At 53.6% G+C, this 21,170-nt stretch overlaps 2 long non-coding RNA genes across 2 annotated transcripts; one reads left to right on the top strand and one right to left on the bottom strand.

The window, feature by feature from the left end:
• Positions 1 to 3,049: 3,049 nt before the first annotated feature.
• LOC137464224 (uncharacterized) lies at positions 3,050 to 5,529 on the bottom strand. The gene is made up of 4 exons (XR_010994087.1): positions 5,327 to 5,529; positions 5,059 to 5,179; positions 3,920 to 4,460; positions 3,050 to 3,573 (listed from the first exon to the last, which is right to left on the bottom strand). It is a non-coding gene; the product is annotated as an uncharacterized lncRNA (long non-coding RNA).
• A 4,614-nt stretch (positions 5,530 to 10,143) lies between these two features.
• Positions 10,144 to 11,245, top strand: LOC137464219 (uncharacterized). Its single transcript, XR_010994083.1, has 3 exons — positions 10,144 to 10,325; positions 10,672 to 10,789; positions 11,167 to 11,245. It is a non-coding gene; the product is annotated as an uncharacterized lncRNA (long non-coding RNA).
• The last annotated feature ends 9,925 nt before the right edge of the window (positions 11,246 to 21,170 follow it).

The following is a 21,170-nucleotide window of genomic DNA, read 5'->3' as shown; positions in this document are numbered from 1 at the left end:
GTGCCGTGCTGGGAGCTGTGCCAGGGAGAGCCTGAGGCACCAAAGGCGCCTTGGCAGCAGCAGCTGCTTGCAGGGCATGGCCAGAAGCCTCCCTTGGCAAGCCGGCCTGGTGGCCAGCACTGCAGAGCTGCTGCCTCAGGGCTCATTTCTGGCTGGGCTCTGCCCCAGCCCACAGAGTGTGACCTCAGCCCTGACTCTGCCACGGCCCTTGTGCCTGAGCCCTGCAAAGCCCAAAGGTCACCTGTGCCCCCCTGGCTGTGCCAGCCCCTGGGGCAGGGGGAGGAAAGGCAGAGAAGGGGCTGGGTTTGGCTGTGGGATGTGGGGTCCAGCAGAGACCATGAGGAGTCAAGGCAGTGGACGGAGTGCACTGAGCAGCCCCTTCTGCCCATGCAGTCCTGGAATGGTTTGGATGGGAAGAGCTCTGCAGTGCTCATCTCATCCAAACCCCGCCATGAGCAGGGACATCTTTCACCAGATCAGGTTGTTCAGAGCCCTGTCCCAGCTGGACTTGAATGTTTCCAGGGATGGGGCACTGACCACCTCCCTGGGAACCTGTCCTGGTGTATCACCACCCTCATCATCCAAAATTTCCTCCTTATCTGTTCTTATCTGAACCTCCCTTCCTTTAGTTTAAAACCACCCCCCTTTGTCCCGTTGTGCCAGGCCCTACTAAAACCTTTGTCCACCCTTGTATTCCCAATGAGCCGGGTTTCCATGGCAACTGCCAGGACAGGTGACCCAGGTGTCACCCCCAGTGAGGGCTGCCATGGACACAGTGCCCAGCACTGCCCCTTTCTGTGGGGCTGACCTGGCCTTTGGCCCTGGCCCTGGCGTTTGCTGCTGGTTCTGCGGCGCCTGACCGGCCAGCGCGGCACAGGGCAGGTGGCCGTGGCACAAGCCCCCAGCAAGGGATCCCCTCTGGCTCTGGGCAGTGACAGCAGCCCTGAGCAAGGGGCCAGGGCAGGTTTCCATCGTGACCAACCATCACAAGGGCTCCAGGAGCAGAGTGACTCTTGCCAAGGAACTTTGTGGTGCTGTCGCTTAATATTAAATCTGGTTTTTGCTGATCCCTTGCTGGGGATTTTTTCAGCGCTCTCAAGCCCTCGTTGGTAACAGGGTGAAGGAGCCCTGGCCCAGGCTCTGGCGGAAACGGGGACGCTGCTGGGGGGTCCCTGTCCCCCTGTCCCACCCCCTATGGCCCCAGCCCCTGTCCCCGTGTCAGGCTCTGGGGTCGATCTCGTGGAACATCCTCTGGGGGAGGCTGCGGCGCCGGGGGGACCCGGGGGGACAGGGGACCCCTCTGTGCACGAGCAGCGTTGGACTTCTCTGGGGGAACTGTGAGGGGGGGCTGGGGTGGAGTGACCTCCGCAGTGACCTCACACAGCCCCTGTGATGTCACACAGCCCCTGTGATGTCACACAGCCCACTCTGAGATGTAACAGGCCACCTGACATTTCATACAGGTGTCCTGTGAGGTCACAGCCTGCTCTTTGAGGTCCCAGTCTGCTCTGTGATGTCACAAAATCTTCCCTGTGATGTCACAGCCACCTTTGTGATGTTATGCAGCCTCGCTGTGATGTCGCAGCCTGCTCTTTGATTTCAGTCAGCCCTGTGATGTCACAACCCACTCTGTATTGTCTCAGCCTTCTCTGTGACATCACACAGCTGCTCTGTGATGTCACAGAGCCCTTTTCTATGATGGCAGAGTCTTCTCTGTGGCCTCACAGCCCATTCTGTGATGTCACACAGCCAGCCTGTAATGTCACAGCTGACTTTGTGACATCACAACCTCCTCTATGATGTCACAGCCTGCTATGTGATGTCACAGACTGCTCTGTGATGGCAGAACTCACTTAACATGTCACACAGCACCTCTGTGGGCTCACAGACCCACCCTGTGATGTCACAACACCTTCAGTGATGGAACACAGCCACCCTATAATGTCACAGCACACTCTTTGACCTCACAGCTTGCTATGCTCTCTGATGTCATACAGGCATGCTCTGATGTCACAGCCTGCTCTGTGACGTCTCATAATAAACCAGTGATGTCACAGCCAACGATATGATGTTACAATCTGGTCTGTGATGTCACACAATCACAGAATTGCTGGGTTGGAAGAGACCTTCAATATCATACGGTCTGGCCCATGCCCTGACACCACCTCAGCTAAACCATGGCACTGAGTGCCACATCCAGTCTTTTTTTAAACACATCCCATGATGGTGACTCCACCACCTCCCTGGACAGACAATTCCAGTACTTTATCACCCTTTCCATAAAAAACTTTTTTCCAAATATCCAACCTAAATTTCCCTTGGTGCAGCTTAAGACACTGTCCTCTGGTCCTGTCAGTTGCTGTGAGGAGAGAGACCGACCCCCACCTGACTGCAACCACCTTTCAGGGAGTGTGGAGAGTGATAAGGTCACCTCTGAGTCTTCTCCAGGATAAACAACTCCAGCTCCCTCAGTCATTCCTCACAGGACTTGTGTTCCAGACCCCTTGTAACAGATAAGAGAAGTCTCTTTGTTCATCATTAAACAGGAACTCAGGCAAAGGAAGAGGTTTTTTGTGAATAACAGGAAACCCGAGGATATGCTGACTCCTTAAGTTGATTGTACAACGAGGGTCGGGAGGTGTGTAACCATCTATGGAAAGATTGTTACAGGGTCATAAACCCCCAGTGAGGAAGAGGAGGGGAGCCTTCATCCAGACGACCACCAGAGAGCAGGCGGCGACCCCCTAGCAACTGGAGGCGCACGCGCAGAGTACTCCCGGAAAAGCCACAAGGCACGCGGAAGAAGGGGGAGAATAAAGGACCGTGGGAAAAGGGAAGCGGTGTGAGCCTTGGCGGAGCACTGACTCCCTGGCTGCACCCAGCGCTGTTTGCTTGTCATTGCTTGCTGTAATCAATAAAATTCTTTTTATCAATCGCGAAAGGATCAGACTAATTATTTACTTTAACTTAGAACACCCGTTCCCTGCTCTTGCTGCTGCCACATCTTCAAAGCCTCTCCCTCGGGCTCTTCCTCCCGTGCAGAGCAGCTCTCCTGGACAGGGACGGCAGATGGCACAGCTGGGAAGCAAAGGGAGCACTGAGTCAGTATGGGGACGTTTTCCTTGGCAGCAGCTGCACTTCCATCAGGGAAGGGAAGATCTCAGAGCCTCCCCAGGAGGGTTAGAAAGAAAAAGCAGCCGAGCGGGCCAGGCTGTGGTGAGCACAGCCGCGGCGGGACTGTCCCGCAGCCCCGGCAGCCCGGCACAGCCGGCACAGCTCCCGGGCCCTGCCGGCACAGCTGCCTTGCCCAAGGACAGCCCCTGTGCCGGCCGGGGCAGCTGCGCTGAGCAGCCCCAGCACGGGCAGGGCCCGCTGCTGCCCCGCCGGGCAGTGCCCACGGCCACAGCCCACGCCACCCTCAGCCCCACCCTGCCTCCCCGGCCCTGGGGCCTCACCCGGGCTCTCTCCAGCGTGGCAGCAGCAGGTCCCCGTTCCCTGCTCTTGCTGCTGGCCTTCAGCTTCTTCCTGCTGGCTCCCGTCAGTCTCCGGCTGTCCTCAAGGTCTCCACTGCAGCTGTGGCAAAAGCGGAGGCTCTGCAACTGGTTCCAAGGCCTGGCAGAGCTGCAGTCCCGGAGCCCTCGGTGCTCCCTGCCGGCCCCCTCCATCCCCTCAGCCCCGCCATGCTCTCGGCAAAGCCCCAGCCCCCTTCAGTTTCTTCAGCCCCTCACAGTCCTCTCAGCCCCTCAGTCCCTTCTGACCCATCCCGTCCCCCTAGACCCGCCACCCCTCGGCCTGTGCCACTTCCCTGTCACCTCAGTGCCACCATCGCCCTCGGCTGCCCCACAGCCCTCAGCCCCAGCAGCACCTCAGGGTCACCGTCCCTTCAGCGTCACCGCCCCCTCAGCCCCCTCAGTCTCACCGTCCTTCAGCAGCTCCTCAGGGGACAGTGCCTGGGGCCACCGGCAGCTCCCACCGCTCCAGGGACACCCGGGGCTGGAACTGCTGCTCCGCCCGGCCCGGCCGCCAGCTCGGACCCAGCACAGGGAGAGGGGACACAGGGGGCACGGGGGAAAAGCAAGAGGTGAGGGAGGAAGCAGAGCAGGAGAAGAGGTTAAAAAGAGGCCTACACCTATACAGATGTATAAAAAGAGGCCTACACCTATATGCATGTATAAATGTAACTACGGACATCTACAACTATAACTGCACATCTAAAAATGTAAATATATACACCTAAAACTAAAAATAAATTAACTAGACAAATCTCTGTCTTTGTAGATAGATAAATATAACTACATAAATCTATAAATACAACTACATATATCAATAAATATAGCTATACACATCTATAAATATAACTAGAGACAGAGGAATTCTACCTGCCCAATGGTCACAGGCTCTCCCTCTGTCTCTTCCTGGCACACAGGGCAGCCCTCCTGGACAAGTTGATCACACGGGATCTGGGAAGCAAAGGGAACACTGAGACAATCCTGGCCCTTGTTCAAGCGTCCCTTGAGCACCAATTGTCCTTCTATCAGGGACATTAAAAGATGGCCTGAAAGGCAGACTCTCACTTGGCAATTTGAAGCCTGCTCTTTAAAGAACAGGGATCCTTCCAAGTTTTCAAAACGGAAGTGTGTAAAGTATTTAAGTATTCTAATAAAGTCTCAGCACCCACAGTGCAAATGGCACCCACGAGAGCTTGAAACACAGACAGTCCCAGTGACAGAGAGACCACAGTCCTCACTGAAATGGCTGAAGGCTGCTGGGGGCTGAGGTATGAACCAGACTGGGACACCCAGCTTGGTGGCACAACTCCCACAAGGTCAGGTTTATTCCCTGCTCTCTTGCCACAGCAGAGGACTCAGTGCCCAAGCCTCTTGCGAAGCGTGGATGGCAGAGCTCGGGCAGGTTGTGCATGTGCCTTTGAACTAAAGGCACCAGGAAGCACCAACCCTGCAGACAAGAGCTCAACTCTTCTCGTCTCCCTTCCTGCCAGAGGCAGGCTCAGAGCAGCCGTCTCACACCTCTCTAAACCAACGGGGGCTCTGTCCTTACCAGGCTCCTCGGGCTCTGGGGAACTGTTCTCGCAGCTCTCGGTGCCAGATGAAGTTTCCTCTGCTGCAGCCCGGTTCACAGGCTCCCCTCCTGAAGACTCAGGGGCAACATTCATATTGCCCTTGAAAGAACAATAGAAAAAAAGAAAACTAAAGATCATTCAGTATTTTGCTGGAATCACATCAAGGATACAGTTACTCTCCTTCTCCATGTAACAGCGTTCAAAAGCTTTCAGCCCAGCCTCTTCCATTCCCCTCCAATGGGTTACCTGAGCAGAGGGAGACCTTTCAGGCAGGGATCTCCTGATCTCCCAGATCATTTGCTCGACGGCAAAGCCAAGATCCACTGGTGGCAATTGCTCTTCACCAGGTGCATTCCAGGCTGAGCCGGAGGCCGTCGATGCTGCACAACCTGCACTGCCAGGTGGAGCGCTGGGGGCTGAAGTGCCCGAGGTGGCTGCAAGAATCCAAAGACATTGGTCACACTCCACAATGTGGCTCTGGGACACAGATCTCTGTTGCTGCCTTGGATCAACCATCACAGGAAGCAGGCAGGAAAACCAGGCAGAGAATCTTTTGCCTTTCTAGGTGCCCCTTCTAAATAAGCTTGAGAATTGTGGGCCGAGAAGGACAGAGCCTTGTGGAAAAATACTTCAAACAGTCACTTTTCATGACCTTTTGGGGAAAAGCAAGGCTACAACTCTTTTCCTACCTTGCGGGTCGTAGGCTGGGGGTTGCTGCTCCCTGTGGAGCTGCTGGAAGCTGCAGGGCTGGATCCTGAGCACCTCCCGGTCGATGGGAGGCAGCTGCCCTCCGTAGAGCTGCTGGAAGCAGCTGCGAGGCCCCTCCCGCCCGAGCGGCAGCAGCGGCTCCCCGTAGAAACCGAAGAAGCCGCAGGGCGGGATCCGTAGCAGCTCCCGCTCGGCGGGCGGCGGCCGCTCCCCATAGAGCTCCTGGAAGCGGCTCGGCCCCTCCCGCCGGGCCGGCACCGGCCGGTCCCTGTGCAGCAGGTGGAAGCCGCAGGGCGGGCGCCGGGCGAGTTGCGGCCGCTGCCCGGGGGGCGGCTGGAAGCGGCCAGGCCGGGGGCTGCGCAGCTCCCGCCCGTGCGGCAGCGTCCGCTCCCTGTGCAGCAGCAGGAAGCCGCTGGGCGGGCGCCCGGGCGGCAGCGGCGGCCGCTCCCTGGAGAGCGGCTGGAAGCGACTGCACCCGTCCCGCCCGTGCGGCAGCGGCCGCGCCCCGGGGAGCTGCTGGGAGCCGCGGGGCGGGCGCCTGCGGCCCTCCCGCCCCGCCGCCGGCCGCTGCCTGTTGGCCGCGCTCCGGCGCCTGATGCGGAGCAGGAGGTCGGGGCGGTCGCGGCGAAAGCAGGGGTTGCCGTAGTGGAGCCAAGCCCCGGCATCGCCCGGCGCAGCTGAGCCAACCCCGCCCTGCACCCTGCGGAAGCCGTAGCGGTAGAGCTGGCGCACGAAGCTGCGGAACTGCGTGGCCCTGAAGGTGTGCGGGGCCGGGCCCTGGGCGTCGCCCGGGCTGAGCAGCTCCCGCTCGAAGAGGGAGCGGTGGATGAGCAGCCCCCGGGCCCGGCTGTCCCAGCGCACGGAGCGGACGCGGGGGCTGTTCGCCAGGCGCTACAGCTTGGCGGGGAAGGCGCTGGCTCTGAGCCCGGCGGGCAGCGGCAGCTCCGCCATGGCGCCGCTCGCCGGCTGTCGCCACAACGGCCCCGGCGCAACGGCCGCGGCTGCGCCGGCGGCGCGCGGCCTGAGGGGGGCGCTGCGCTCGGGCCCGCGCGCGCCCAGCCGCACTGGGCGGGGCCGTTCCTGGGCTGTTCTTGTCAGGTGCGGTTCAAAGGCTGCAGGCGCATTGAGGAAGACATTCTACCTATTTGCATCTCCAACCTTTGAAAAGCCCTTGTGTATGAAAAGCTCTGCATCAGCACCAAAAGCTGATCGCAGTGAGACCCAGACGAATTAGCCTCAAGAGCTGCTCTTTGTTCCCTGCTCAGGGCTTGTTCTCTGATTTTGTGTGTCTGCTCCTTCCAGTGCAGGAACACGGGGAAGAGAAATTAGGATGTAAAACAAAGAAGTGGGATCCACAGGCCTGCACCTTGGTAGGTATAATAGATCTGGGATGGCCCCACATTCCTGACAAACTTGATGGGCAAGGCACTGAGGTCACTTTTGTTGCCTTCCCTTCCCCTGCTTCCCCCCTTCAGATAATCAGTTTTCTAGAAAGAGCTTTTTCTTTGTGTAGCATCTGGTACCTCACAACCTCCAACATGACTTGTTTAGAACACGTGAATATTGCTCCTATCATCAAAACACTAGGAAAGAAGTATTTCAGGCCAATTTTGTAAGTATTTTTATCAAGGCTTTTATGTTCTTATCTCTACACAGGAGCCCAGAAACATGTTATAAAAAAAAATTAAAATATTAGTCATATCTTAAACAAAAATGCTTTGCTTCAAAGCTCCAAACACCAAATCCTTCAACAAAACAGACCTCATCTAAAAGCAAAAATATAAATGGAAAACTGTCAACCACCTAATAACTACTATTAAGCAAGTATTATTTCTGGTGGCTGTCTGAGGAGTTTCTCCCATGTCAAATGCAAAATACGGATTGCTCTGAATTAGTGCATCACCAACTGTGCCTTTTCCCAAAAGACTCAACTTACTACTGCCCAACAAAGCCATGCTATTTTCTCCTTCAGCCACTGCTCCAGCCTGATCCCCTGGGGACAAGAGATTGCTGTGGGTTTCTGTGGGAAGGGGAGTGGCACAGACACATCAGTGCCTGCAGACTGTGGCAGAGGGGAGGATCTGCTGTGACAGCAGGTGCACGGGAGACTGGAGAAGAGGTTTTTTCTTTCTTGTCTAAGACACTGAATTTAGAGAATGTTTTCATAAAGAATACTGTCACCGCTTTACTCTTTTTACCCCAATACTTACTAGTCCTGATAAATGTTAATTATTTCCATACATTCTGTTTCTCGGTGGTTTAATTAAAAGCACAGAGAAACTCAGTTCTTTCAGAAATGAGCTTGAAATAAGCTGTTACTTTAGAACAAACCCAAAATTTTCATTGTTTCTAAGTGTTAAAATTATGTCCACCTAGGGAAACTCAGTCACTTCCAAAATGAGCTTGAAATAAGCTTTTGTTTTAAAACAAAACCAAGACTTTTTTCTTGCTAAGGGAGAACAGGAGTTTCCCAAACTCCTCTGTGGAACTAATACAACTTGTTTGAAGTATCCATTTCCTGCCAGGAGCAGAGGGATGCCAACTTGGGCAGAGTTCACACAAAGCTTATTTCAGTAGAAAGGTGATACAAGAGTGACTGGGGACGGACAGAGGGGCTTTGCAGCTCTGCTGGGGCTGCAAAGTTCAGGCTGCTGTTCACAGCTGGGAAAGGAACTCCTGCTGCTGTAGCCAAGGTGTTTGAAGATGCAGACAGTTTATTCATGAGCCAGGTCCTGGTGCGATGAAGAAGCATCTGTACCCCAAAATCTACCAGCAGCATTACCACATCATTCCTTAGCCAACTTGCTGCCAGAACCTGTAACCCCGGGAGCAATTTCCAGGGAAAGGGGAGCGGGTTCTACTCTCATTCCTTCTAACAGCTCTTACACCATGGCAGGAGCTCTCAGCAGCCCAGGTTCCCCTTGGAAAGGCAGGATGCAGTGCTCCTTCTCACTTCTCAGGATTCCTCATCATTTACAAGGCTTTACTCATATATTCTGAATGTTTTCCCCAAGATAATGAATAGTGTAAGAGCCTGCGATGAACTCCTTTTACTTTGTATCTGGTATTTCCTGCAGGGAGGGGATGGAGGAAGGCAGGAGATTCCATGCTTCAAGGAAGGGACACCCATGAGACAAACCTCTGAGAGGTGCACCTTTCAGGCAAATTAAGTTTACTTAAACACTACATCCCAGGAAGAAATGTCACAAATCAACAAGTTCCCGTTTTGATTTTAGGAACAGGCTTCAAACCCTCCAAGCACAGGGAGCACCGAGACTCTAAGCCACACCACATCCCTGCCAAAATTCCCAGCAGCCATGACAAAATGGCTGCAGAAATAATGCAGCATCCTGGCCCTCCTGTTGTGTCAGGAATAAGCTACTGGGGATAGAGCCAAAGGGACAAAAGTTGTTCTAGCTGAGCATATCTTGAAAGGAGAGGAAGGAAGAGATCAAGTGTCTTTAGTTCCAAGGCACATGCACAACCTGCCCGAGCTCTGCCCTCCACGCTTCGCCAGAGGCTTGGACACTGAGTCCTCTGCTGTGGCAAGAGAGCAGGGAATAAACCTGACCTTGTGGGAGTTGTGCCACCAAGCTGGGTGTCCCAGTCTGGTTCATACCTCAGCCCCCAGCAGCCTTCAGCCATTTCAGTCAGGACTGTGGTCTCTCTATCACTGGGACTGTCTGTGTTTCAAGCTCTCGTGGGTGCCATTTGCACTGTGGGTGCTGAGACTTTATTAGAATACTTAAATACTTTACACACTTCCGTTTTGAAAACTTGGAAGGATCCCTGTTCTTTAAAGAGCAGGCTTGGAATTGCCAAGTGAGAGTCTGCCTTTCAGGCCATCTTTTAATGTCCCTGATAGAAGGACAATTGGTGCTCAAGGGGCGCTTGAACAAGGGCCAGTGTTGTCTCAGTGTTCCCTTTGCTTCCCAGATCCCATGTGATCAACTTGTCCAGGAGGGCTGCCCTGTGTGCCAGGAAGAGACAGAGGGAGAGCCTGTGACCACTGGGCAGGTAGAATTCCTCTGTCTCTAGTTATATTTATAGATGTGTATAGTTCTATTTATTGATATATGTAGTTGTCTTTATAGGTTTATGTAGTTATATTTATCTCTCTACATAGACAGAGACTTGTCCAGTTAATTTATTTTTAGTTTTAGGTGTATATATTTATATTTTTAGATGTGCAGTTATAGTTATAGATGTCCATAGTTGCATTTATACATGCGTATAGTTACATTTACATATATATAGTTATATTTGTAGAGAGGCATATTTGTATTGATATATGGGGGTTTAGTTACCTAGATTGATATCTGTATAGGTGTAGGCCTCTTTTTAACCTCTTCTCCTGCTCTGCTTCCTCCCTCACCTCTTGCTTTTCCCCCGTGCCCCCTGTGTCCCCTCTCCCTGTGCTGGGTCCGAGCTGGCGGCCGGGCCGGGCGGAGCAGCAGTTCCAGCCCCGGGTGTCCCTGGAGCGGTGGGAGCTGCCGGTGGCCCCAGGCACTGTCCCCTGAGGAGCTGCTGAAGGACGGTGAGACTGAGGGGGCTGAGGGGGCGGTGACGCTGAAGGGACGGTGACCCTGAGGTGCTGCTGGGGCTGAGGGCTGTGGGGCAGCCGAGGGCGATGGTGGCACTGAGGTGACAGGGAAGTGGCACAGGCCGAGAGGTGGCGGGTCTAGGGGGACGGGATGGGTCAGAAGGGACTGAGGGGCTGAGAGGACTGTGAGGGGCTGAAGAAACTGAAGGGGGCTGGGGGTTTTCCGAGAGCATGGCGGGGCTGAGGGGATGGAGGGGGCCGGCAGGGAGCACAGAGGGCTCCGGGACTGCAGCTGTGCCAGGCCTTGGAACCTATTGTAGAGCCTCCGCTTTTGCCACAGCTGCAGTGGAGACCTTGAGGACAGCCGGAGAGTGACGGGAGCCAGCAGGGAGAAGCTGAAGGCCAGCAGCAAGAGCAGGGAACGGGGACCTGCTGCTGCCACGCTGGAGAGAGCCCGGGTGAGGCCCCAGGGCCGGGGAGGCAGGGTGGGGCTGAGGGTGGCGTGGGCTGTGGCCGTGGGCACTGCCCGGCGGGGCAGCAGCGGGCCCTGCCCGTGCTGGGGCTGCTCAGCGCAGCTGCCCCGGCCGGCACAGGGGCTGTCCTTGGGCAAGGCAGCTGTGCCGGCAGGGCCCGGGAGCTGTGCCGGCTGTGCCGGGCTGCCGGGGCTGCGGGACAGTCCCGCCGCGGCTGCGCTCACCACAGCCTGGCCCGCTCGGCTGCTTTTTCTTTCTAACCCTCCTGGGGAGGCTCTGAGATCTTCCCTTCCCTGATGGAAGTGCAGCTGCTGCCAAGGAAAACGTCCCCATACTGACTCAGTGCTCCCTTTGCTTCCCAGCTGTGCCATCTGCCGTCCCTGTCCAGGAGAGCTGCTCTGCACGGGAGGAAGAGCCCGAGGGAGAGGCTTTGAAGATGGGGCAGCAGCAAGAGCAGGGAACGGGTGTTATAAGTTAAAGTAAATAATTTGTCTGATCCTTTAGGTATTGATAAAAAGAATTTTATTGATTACAGCAAGCAATGACAAGCAAACAGCGCTGGGTGCAGCCGGGGAGTCAGTGCTCCGCCAAGGCTCACACCGCTTCCCTTTTCCCACGGTCCTTTATTCTCCTCCTTCTTCCGCGTGCCTTGTGGCTTTTCCGGGAGTACTCTGCGCGTGCGCCTCCAGTTGCTAGGGGGTCGCCGCCTGCTCTCTGGTGGTCGTCTGGATGAAGGCTCTCCTCCTCTTCCTCACTGGGGGTTTATGACCCTGTAACAATCTTTCCATAGATGGTTACACACCTCCCGACCCTAGTTGTACAATCAACTTAAGGAGTCAGCATATCCTCGGGTTTCCTGTTATTCACAAAAAACCTCTTCCTTTGCCTGAGTTCCTGTTTAATGATGAACAAAGAGACTTCTCTTATCTATTACAAGGGGTCTGGAACACAAGTCCTGTGAGGAATGACTGAGGGAGCTGGAGTTGTTTATCTTGGAGGAGACTCAGAGGTGACCTTATCACTCTCTACACTCCCTGAATTGTGGTTGCAGTCAGGTGGGGGTCGGTCTCTTTCCTCACAGCAACTGACAGAACCAGGGGACACAGTCTTAAGCTGCACCAAGGGAAATTTAGGTTGGATATTAGGAAAAAAAGTTTTTTATGGAAAGGGTGATAAATTCCTGGAACTGTCTTTCCAGGGATGTGGTGGAGTCACCACCATGGGATGTGTTTAAAAAAAGACTGGATGTGGCACTCAGTGCCATGGTTTAGCTGAGGTGGTGTTAGGGCATGGGTTGGACTTGATGACCTTAAAGGTCTCTTCCAACCCAGCAATTCTGTGATTCTGTGATTGTGTGACATCACAGACCAGGTTGTGACATCATATAGTTGGCTGTGATATCCCTGGTTTATTAAGTGACATCACAGAGCAGCCTGTGACATCAGAGCATGCCTGTATGACATCACAGAGCAGAGCAAGCTGTGAGGTCAAAGAGTGTGCTGTGACATTATAGGGTGGCTGTGTTCCATCACTGAAGGTGTTGTGACATCACAGGGTGGGTCTGTTTGACCACGGAGGTGCTGTGTGACATGTTAAGTGAGTTCTGCCATCACAGAGCAGGCTGTGACATCACAGAGGATGTTGTGATGTCACAAAGTTGGCTGTGACATTACAGGCTGGCAGTGTGACATCACAGAACGGGCTGTGAGGCCACAGAGAAGACTCTGCCATCATAGAAAAGGGCTCTGTGACATCACAGAGCAGCTGTGTGATGTCACAGAGAAGGCTGAGACAATACAGAGTGGGTTGTGCCATCACAGAGCTGACTGAGAAATCACAGAGCAGGCTGTGACATCACAGCGAGGCTGCATAACATCACAAATGTAGAGCTGTGCCATCATAGAGCTGGCTGTGACATCACAGGCTGGGCTGTGACATCTCAGGGCAGATTTTGTGACATCACAGAGCAGACTGGGACCTCAAAGAGCAGGGTGTGACATCACAGGGCACCTGTATGAAATCACAGGTGACCTGTTACATCTCTGAGTGGGCTGTGTGACATCACAGGGGCTGTGTGAGGTCACTGGGGAGGTAACTCTGCCCCAGCCCCCCCTCACAGTTCCCCCAGAGAAGTCCAACGCTGCTCGTGCACTGCGGGGTCCCCTGTCCCCCCGGGTCCCCCCGCCCCCGGCGCCGCAGCCTCCCCCAGAGGATGTTCCACGAGATCAACCCCAGAGCCTGACACGGGGACGGGGGCTGTGGACAGCTGGGGTGGGACAGGGGGACAGGGACCCTCTGGCAGCGTCCCTCTGTCCCCCAGGGCCAGAACCTGGCCCAGGGCTCCTTCACCCTGTTACCAACGAGGTCTTGAGAGTGCTGAAAAAATCCCCAGCAAGGGATCAGCAAAAACCAGATTTAATATTAAGTGACAGCACCACAAAATTCCTTGGCAAGAGTCACTCTGCTCCTGACTGGACACTTCAGGTACAGAAAAGGAAACAAAGCTACAACAAACCCAAACAAAATCCAGGCACTGAAATCAGAAATAAACTGAGAACTGGGGCTTTCATTCATATGGAAAAGAACTGTCCTTCTCGTCCAGGTGCCCATGGCCAGAACTGGGATTTCACCTCCAACACTGCCTGTTGTGACAGACTGGAGGAGATTGTTGGCTGGAAACATTTCATGTGTGGGGAGGAAGGGGCAGGTCCAGCCTAGCCCTGCCCTGGAACCCCAGCCCTGCCCTGCCCTGGAACCCCAATCCCCCCCAGAGCCTCTATCCCAGCCCACCAGTGTCTGCCAGTCCCTGGCACAGCACAGGCAATGCTCCACAGCCACCTCTGGAGCCCCCAGCCCAGCTCCTGAGTGACCAAATGACCCCAAGTCCCACCTGGGGAAGGGCCCAGGAACACCAAATGGTATTTGAGGCTGAGCACAAGGCAAGCACACATCTTGACCCTGCGTCCTCTTGGAATTTCTCTCTGAACCCAGCTGGAATCCAGGAGTTGGTAGCTGTGTGTGTGCTTCTGTGTATCTTTTTTTTCTTTCTCTTTCTGTGTCTTTTTTTCTAAATATGTCCCCTCACAAATTTTGATTAACTTAAAATAGAACAGGCTTAGAGTTTGTGAATTTGAATGGGCCAAGGTAATGCTTTGAGAAGTGTTTTGTGTGAATTGAATGTAATATTAAACTTCCGCCAAAGTTTCCCTGATCTTCTAAAGTTGCCAGTAAAGGCTGTTTTGTTGTTTTGAGCTCCTGAGAATCTCTTGTTGGTATTTCTCCAGTGCATCCAACTCAGAGGACACAAACAATTGTAATTCCTCTTAAATGTCTCCTTGAGAGAGTTGTTTGGGGGATGGGAGTCAGGGCTTGTGTGTCCTGCTTGGCACAGCCCAGGCAGGGTTTTCACAGCCACATTCCACACTCCATTTCCCAGCTGGAGCCGCTGGTGCCTCTGAGTTCTGCTGCCCCAGCCCCAGGGACGCTCTCCTTGTCTGCCCATTCCCCCACGGTCTCTGGGCAGGGATGGCCTCAGTGGGAGCTGCTGACATCCTCAGCAACTTGGAGGCTGCTGCTGATTTTTGCTGCTCCAGAGGCTTGTTCAGCCTTCAGCTCTTCAGTTCAGGAATGCAGTGTCCCAGAGCTCATTAACATTCCAAACACCTTAACAAGCCAAACCTCTGGGAATAAGGTATGTGTTCAAATAATTTGTGGTTAATTAGCCCAATTATAAAAACCTCTTCAAAGTGAATACACTACATTTAAAAAGACAGTGAGAAAAGATTTTTTTGGTCCTGTTTAGTTTTTTTTCTGTTAATACATTGATATGTGCACTCTCCAATTGACACAGAATCCAAGTACCTCCTCATGCAGTTTGAACAGATATGAAAATCAAGACCCTTCATGGCTGACAGTCAGACTCTGTCCCTACCCCCACCCCACCATCTCCCCCATCCAAGCCCTGGCACTCAGAGCAGCCTTGTGCAAATCTGAGCTCCCTCCAGCCCAGGCTGCACCTGCAGGTTTCATCTCCTTGGCTCCAACTCCCCCCTGCTTTCCTTGGAGAAGGAACTGCCCGAGACACAGAGGGATGTTCATTTCTTGTCAGCCAACAAAGCCAAGGGAAGGCACAGCTCCACCAAATGCAAAAGTCATTCCTCTGCTGGATATTAACTCCACTGTGCACAGCAGACAGTCCCAGAGCAATGGAAAACACCTTCTGTGCCCAGCACAGATCCCAAGGCCCCCCAACCCCTCCCTGCCCTGATTCTGCCCAGATTTGCTCTTTGCACACAGGAGTCACAGGCTGAAGTCAGGAGCTCCCTCCATGCCCAGAGGGAGGAAAAGAGGGAAAGTGGATGAAGAGCTCTCCTGTGCAGAGCCAAGGTCCAAGTGCCCCTGCAGTGGGAACCACAACTCATCAGGTTTGTGTCCTTTGGGCTCAGGGATGGTGACACTCAGAGGCACAGAAAGGTTTCCGGCCAACAAACACAAGTTGAACATTTGAACAGTTTAATAACCATCGCAGCTCTTCCCTCAGCTCTCTGTGATGTCCCAGCAGCATCTGACATGTCCCCCATCCCCAAGGGATTTCTGTACAGGAACAGTTTTAGACAAAGACAAAAGAAAAGGGAGTTCTGTGATAGATATGAACACCAATAAGGATGTTGACTAATATGGTTTTTTTTTTGAACTTCAGAAAGATTGGACCACTCCCTAAAGCTCAAAGCCCAAAATCAGTCAGGTGAGAGGCACTTGAATGACCAGAAAGCATCTGGAGGAGAAACACTTGGAGCAATAGGAAGTACATAGACCCAGCTGGTCGAGTGAAGAGATTTCCTTAAACAAGGCCATTTAAACAGGAGAGTGGGAAACACCTGAAGGAAGAGGGAGATGATATAATAAACAGAATATTGGTGACTCAAGTAGACAGGAAGATCAGTATTTCTTCTCCTTCTCCCATTAGTACACTTCCAGGAAATTCCTGTTCCTGGAGGGAAAACTTTGCTATTTCTTAAAAATACTCAAGTGACCTAGATAATAAAAATGTGCCATTATATTAATAAAATAAAAGATATTAAAACTTTTGCCCCGTTTCCAGGCAGACATCAGCTGTGTGCCCATGACCAGGCAGTGCCACTTGTGCCCTGAGGTGCCGAGCTGGGATTGGATCTCTCAGAGAGGAGCTGAGGGAGAGCAGAGCACCTTGCAAGCTGCAGGTCCCTGCCAGCCCCGCAGGGCTCCTGTGCCATCAACATCTGCTCTGCTCCATCCTGAAACAGGGCCCAGCATGGTGCCGGGACCATCAGAGAGCTGAGGTGTGTGCTGGAATTCAATGCCCTCCCCATGGCGCAGCAGCCCTGCATTTCCCTGCTCCAGCCTTGGTCTCCAGCACAGCCATGGAGGCTCTTTGGGCTCCTGAGTGTTCCTGCTGTGTCCGTGCCCCCAAGGGCACAGAGCAGCCTCCTCTCTCGGGCACTTGCCTGTTTTCCATGCCTTGCACAGGCGCTGGCCCTGCCCCACAAGGCCTGGGCTGAGTCCTGCCCTGCACGCTCAGCCAGGCTGGGATGGACACTGATGGTTTCTGTGCCAGGCTCTCTGAGCCCAGCCCAGCTCCCTGCAAGCTCTGCCAGCTGCCCTGAGCTCTGTGCAGCACCCAGGGCCTCTCCCCAGCACAGCCCAGCCGGCTCTGGCCCCACAGCTCTGCTCAGCCCAGGCTGCTCTGGCCACTGGCCCCACGGCCTCAGCCCCTGGCCAGGGCACAGCAGCAGCTGCAGCTCAGCCAGGACTCAGCCCCAGCCATGGGGGAAGGGGCTTGGCCAAGGCCAAAGGAGGCTCCCTGGGTGCCCTGCTCCCCTCGGGCTGAGGTGCTGAGAGCTCTGCAGCCCCTGCTGCCATCCCATCTGCCCAGGCCAGCACAAGAGCCCGGCCTTGGGGCCCTCCAGAGCTGCTCCTGCTCCAGGCCCAGGGCCCATCCCAGAGCTGGGGCAGCCACAAAGCTGTCTTAGGGTGACGTTATGGTGCTTGTATCCCCAGTCATGTGTTCTGTTTATGCCTGATATTATGTTCTGCGCCATCAGGACTGACTCTGAAAATGAAGGATTGTTTTGTCTTTTTATCAGCCGGCTCAACTCCCCCCATGGTCTGTGTATAGGAGAGGCTTGGCTTGCTTGCTTGCTTGCTTTTCACTTTTCTTTTTGCTTTTGCTTATTAGTTAGTTTAGCTAGGCTAGGCAGTCCAATTTTTACCCTGGATTGTTTTTTTTCCTCCTTCCCTTTCCCTTTCCTGAATATCACCTGAACCTGCTCCAGACCGGGACCTGGGAAACACCAAGAGACACCGAGAGCCTGCACTTTGTGACCTGCAGCAGCCATCCCCTGCGCCAGAGACCGAGAACTGGGCAACCACCCCCAAGAGAGACTTTCTGAATTTGTCATCTCTTCAGAACAGTGAAAGAGTTTTGTCATCTGGTGTTGTTTTTGTACTGGGGAGTGTTTTGCTTGTTAAATAAACAGGTTTTTTTCCACTACTCTCCGAGGGAGTTCTTCCCGAACCAGGTGGGGAAGGGGCTGTGAAGGTTTGCTTTCTGGGGGCTCCTTCCGGAGGTCTTCTCCCAAATTTGCCCTAATCTAGGACAATCTAATCTGTGCCCATTTCTGTTCATTGCTTCTCTGATGGGGATGGAGCCTCAGCCACTTGGAGGTTGCTAATGAATTTTACTACTCCACAGGCCTCTTCTTTCTTGAGCTCTTCAATTCAGGAATTCAGTGAGAAAGGCTCATAAAGATTTGTTTAAAACTTCCAAACAAGAAAAGCCCATGGGAATAATTGACGTTTTCAATTCTTCTGTGATGAATTAGACAGATTTCAGTAGTGTATTTAAAGTGAATATACTGTTTTGCAAACTTTGCAGAGAGAACTGTTTTGTCCTGTTTTCTTTTCCAGTTTTTCCTGTTTAGAGTTTGATATCAGCAATGTCCAATTGATATTGACCCCCAGAACCTCCTAATGCAGTCTGAATTAATGTGAAAATCAAGACCCTTCATGGCTGACAATCAATAACACTTTGTCCCCAACCCCTCCCCACCATTTCCCTCATCCAACCCCTGGCACTCAGAGCAGCTGAGGAGTGGAGTCACACCCAGGGGTGTCCCCAGGGCTCAGGACTGGGGCCAGGTCAGTGAAATCTCTTGATTGCTGATCTGGATGAGGCCATCGAGGGCACCCTCAGTCAGTTCCCAGGTGAGCCCAAGCTGGGTGGGAGTGTGGCTGTGCTGGAGGGCAGGAAGCTCTGCAGAGGGATCTGGACAGGCTGGAGCCATGGGCAATTGGATGAGGTTCACCAAGGCCAAGGGCCGGGTCCTGCCCTGGGCTCACAACCACCCCAAATCCCTGGCTGTGCCCTGCCCCTGATCCCCTCAGCCTGTCCTGTTTCCTTCATCCCTGCATTGCCAGGGACTTTCTGGGACAAGGGAGCTCTGCTCTGGGGATGGAGGGAGGTCCAAGCGCCACCACTGGAGTGGGAACCACAACTCATCAGGTTTGTGACTTTTGGGGGTCAGGAACTGGTGAGAGTCAGAGGCACAGAAAGTTTCTCTTCATGGCCAACAGACCATGGTTGAACAGGACACAATTTAATAACAATCACACTCTTCCCTGAGCTATGTGCAACGTCCCAGCAGTGTCTGGTGAGTCCACGATCCACAAGTGATTTCCATACTAAAATTGATTGTAGACAACTGTGGTTCCGTGATAGAAATAAACACAATTAAGTTCTTGTATCAGGATGCTCGTCCTGGAGTGGAGGCAAAACAGCTCAAACAATTCCTGATTTGCAAAGCTGTCAGTGGTGGATGGAGAAGGGGGGTCAGGCTGCTTTTGCTGTTGAGGAAATGCTGAAACCAGCCTGACTCATTTCATCTCCTCCTGGCCTGGCTGATCTCCCCTCTTGCCCCTTCCACCCATTGGCTTCTGTCTCCCACCAGGCCTCCCGGTGAAGAGCCTGGCTCTGTGTTCTCCATCCCCTCCTCCCTGGCACTGCCAGGCTGGGATGAGGAGCCTCTCAGCCTTCCCTGCTCTGGGCTGGACAAGCCCAGCTCCCTCAGCCTCTGCTCACAGCCCAAGGGTTCCAGCCCCACCTTGGAGGCCCTTCCCTAACCCTGCTCCAGCTGCCAGACATCTTTCCTGCCCTGGGGAACCCAACCCAGGCCACAGGGACCTGGCTAATCCACGTCCTTGATGTCCTGGTCACACAGCCCTGGCCCCTTTTCCCCATGTCAGGCTCTGGGGTGGATCCTGTGGAACATCCTTTGGTGGAGACTGTGGCTCCAGGTGGAGTGGGGGGATACCGGGGGACAGGGACCCCGCTGGGCATGAAAAGCATTGGACTTGTTGGGAGAAACTGTGAGGGGGAGCTGGCGCGGAGTGACCAACCCAGTGACCTCACACAGCCCTCCTGGGATGTCACACAGCCCCTCTGTGATGCCACAGACTGCTCTGAGATGTCACAGCCCATTCTCTAATGTCACACAGCTGGTCTCTGATGTCACAGCCAACTCTGTGATGTCATAATCCTCTCTGTGATGTCAGACCTCTGTCCCGGGATGTCACAGCTGGCTCTGTGATGTCACAGAGGCAATCTATGATGCTGTAGCTTCTTGATGACCTCACATAACCCCCTCTGTGATGTCATAGCCCACTCTGTGACCTCATTTTATCAGATGATAAATTGTCTCCACCAGGTGAGCTGACACCTGGAGCTTGTTCTCCAAAACCCCAGGCCTATGGAAACCACACAATGCCCATTGTGTCAGAAGGGGAACTGGAAGTTCACCAGCCTCAGTGTCCTGCCAGCTCAGCCAGGCCCACTGGAACATTGGGGTCCACGACCACCAGGGACCACCAGAGAGACCCCCAGGACAGAAGAGAGCATGGGTAAAGGGGAGGGGAAATATGTTAATAATTCTGGGGAAATGATTATCAGATGTGTGTTTAGTCCAGGACAATCAATGAATATGTGTGCAAAATACAGAATATGAACAGAAACTTTCCTGTACTCAGCATGCTCGGCTTTGGGAGGAGCTATCCCCCATGCACCCGGCTGAATAAAGAATGCTGCTTCTTAATGCTGCATTGGTGTGAAGGAGTTTTCTGTTTTACCAAATTTTTGGTAACACTCCACTGCCAAGGAAAGCTCTGTCTCCTGCTGCTCACAAACAGAGAAGGGCTGGTGGCAGATGTGGGGTTCGTTGGCTGCCTGGGGCACAGTGACCATGAAATAATCAAGTTTTCAATGTTCAGTGAAAGAAGGAGGGGCAGCAACAAAACTTCCACACTGGAATTAGGAAGGGCAGACTTTGGCCTATTTAGGATGCTGATCTGGGGAGCACCGAATCAGGTACTGATTTTTTAAAGGGAAACAGCCCTTAAAAACAAAGGGGTCCAGGGAGGATGGACACATTTCCAGGAAGTAATCTTTAGGGGGAAGGAGCAGCCTGTGCCAGTGTGGCCAAAGATGTGCTGGTGAGGAAAATGACTGCCCTGACTGCCCATGGAGCTTTTGTGGGAAGTCAGGGGAAAAAAGGAGTGGCAACTCAGGAAGTGTTTAATGATGTTGCTAGGTCATTCAGAAAGAGAAGCTGAGAGGTGAAAGCTCAATTAGAACTTAACCTGGCAGCTTCTGTAAGAAGACTAAAAAATGTTTTTATAAAAAAATATATAGCAAAAGGAGGGGGAAGGAGAATAACTACTCTTTATTGGATCCAGTGGAGAATATAGGAACTAAAGATAAGGAAAAGGCCAAACTACTTAACACCTTGTTTGTCTCAATTTTCAATATTAGGACAGGTTGTCCTCAGGACAAGAGTTCTCCTGAGCTGGTAGATGGGCACAGGGAGAAGAACAGCCCCCTGTAATCCAGGAGGGAGCAGCTGGGGACCTGCTGGGTCACTCAGATGCTCACAGGTGTATGGGATCAGATGGGATCCATCCTAGGGGGATGAGGGAACTGGTGGATGAGCTCCCCAAGCTGCTCTCCATCATTTACTAGCAGTCCTGGCTCACCAGGGAGGTCCCAGAGCACTGGAGGTGCCAGTGTGAGCCCATCCCCAAGAAGGGCTGGAAGGAGGATCTGGGGAACTCCAGGCCTGTCAGCCTGACCTCGGTGCTAGGCAAGGTTCTGGAACAGATCACCCTGAGTGCCATCACAGGGCACCCACAGGATGGCCCAGGGATCAGAGCCAGACAGTGTGGATTTCAGTATCTGCATTGATGATCTGGATGAGGGGATTGAGTCCAACATCGGGAAATTTGCAGATGACACCAAGTTGGCTGTGAGTGTGGATCTGATGGAGGGCAGGAGGGCTCT

The sequence above is a fragment of the Anomalospiza imberbis genome, chromosome 39 (genome assembly GCF_031753505.1).
Source record: "Anomalospiza imberbis isolate Cuckoo-Finch-1a 21T00152 chromosome 39, ASM3175350v1, whole genome shotgun sequence".
NCBI lineage: Eukaryota > Metazoa > Chordata > Aves > Passeriformes > Viduidae > Anomalospiza > Anomalospiza imberbis.
This window is presented reverse-complemented; position numbering and strand designations above follow the sequence as displayed.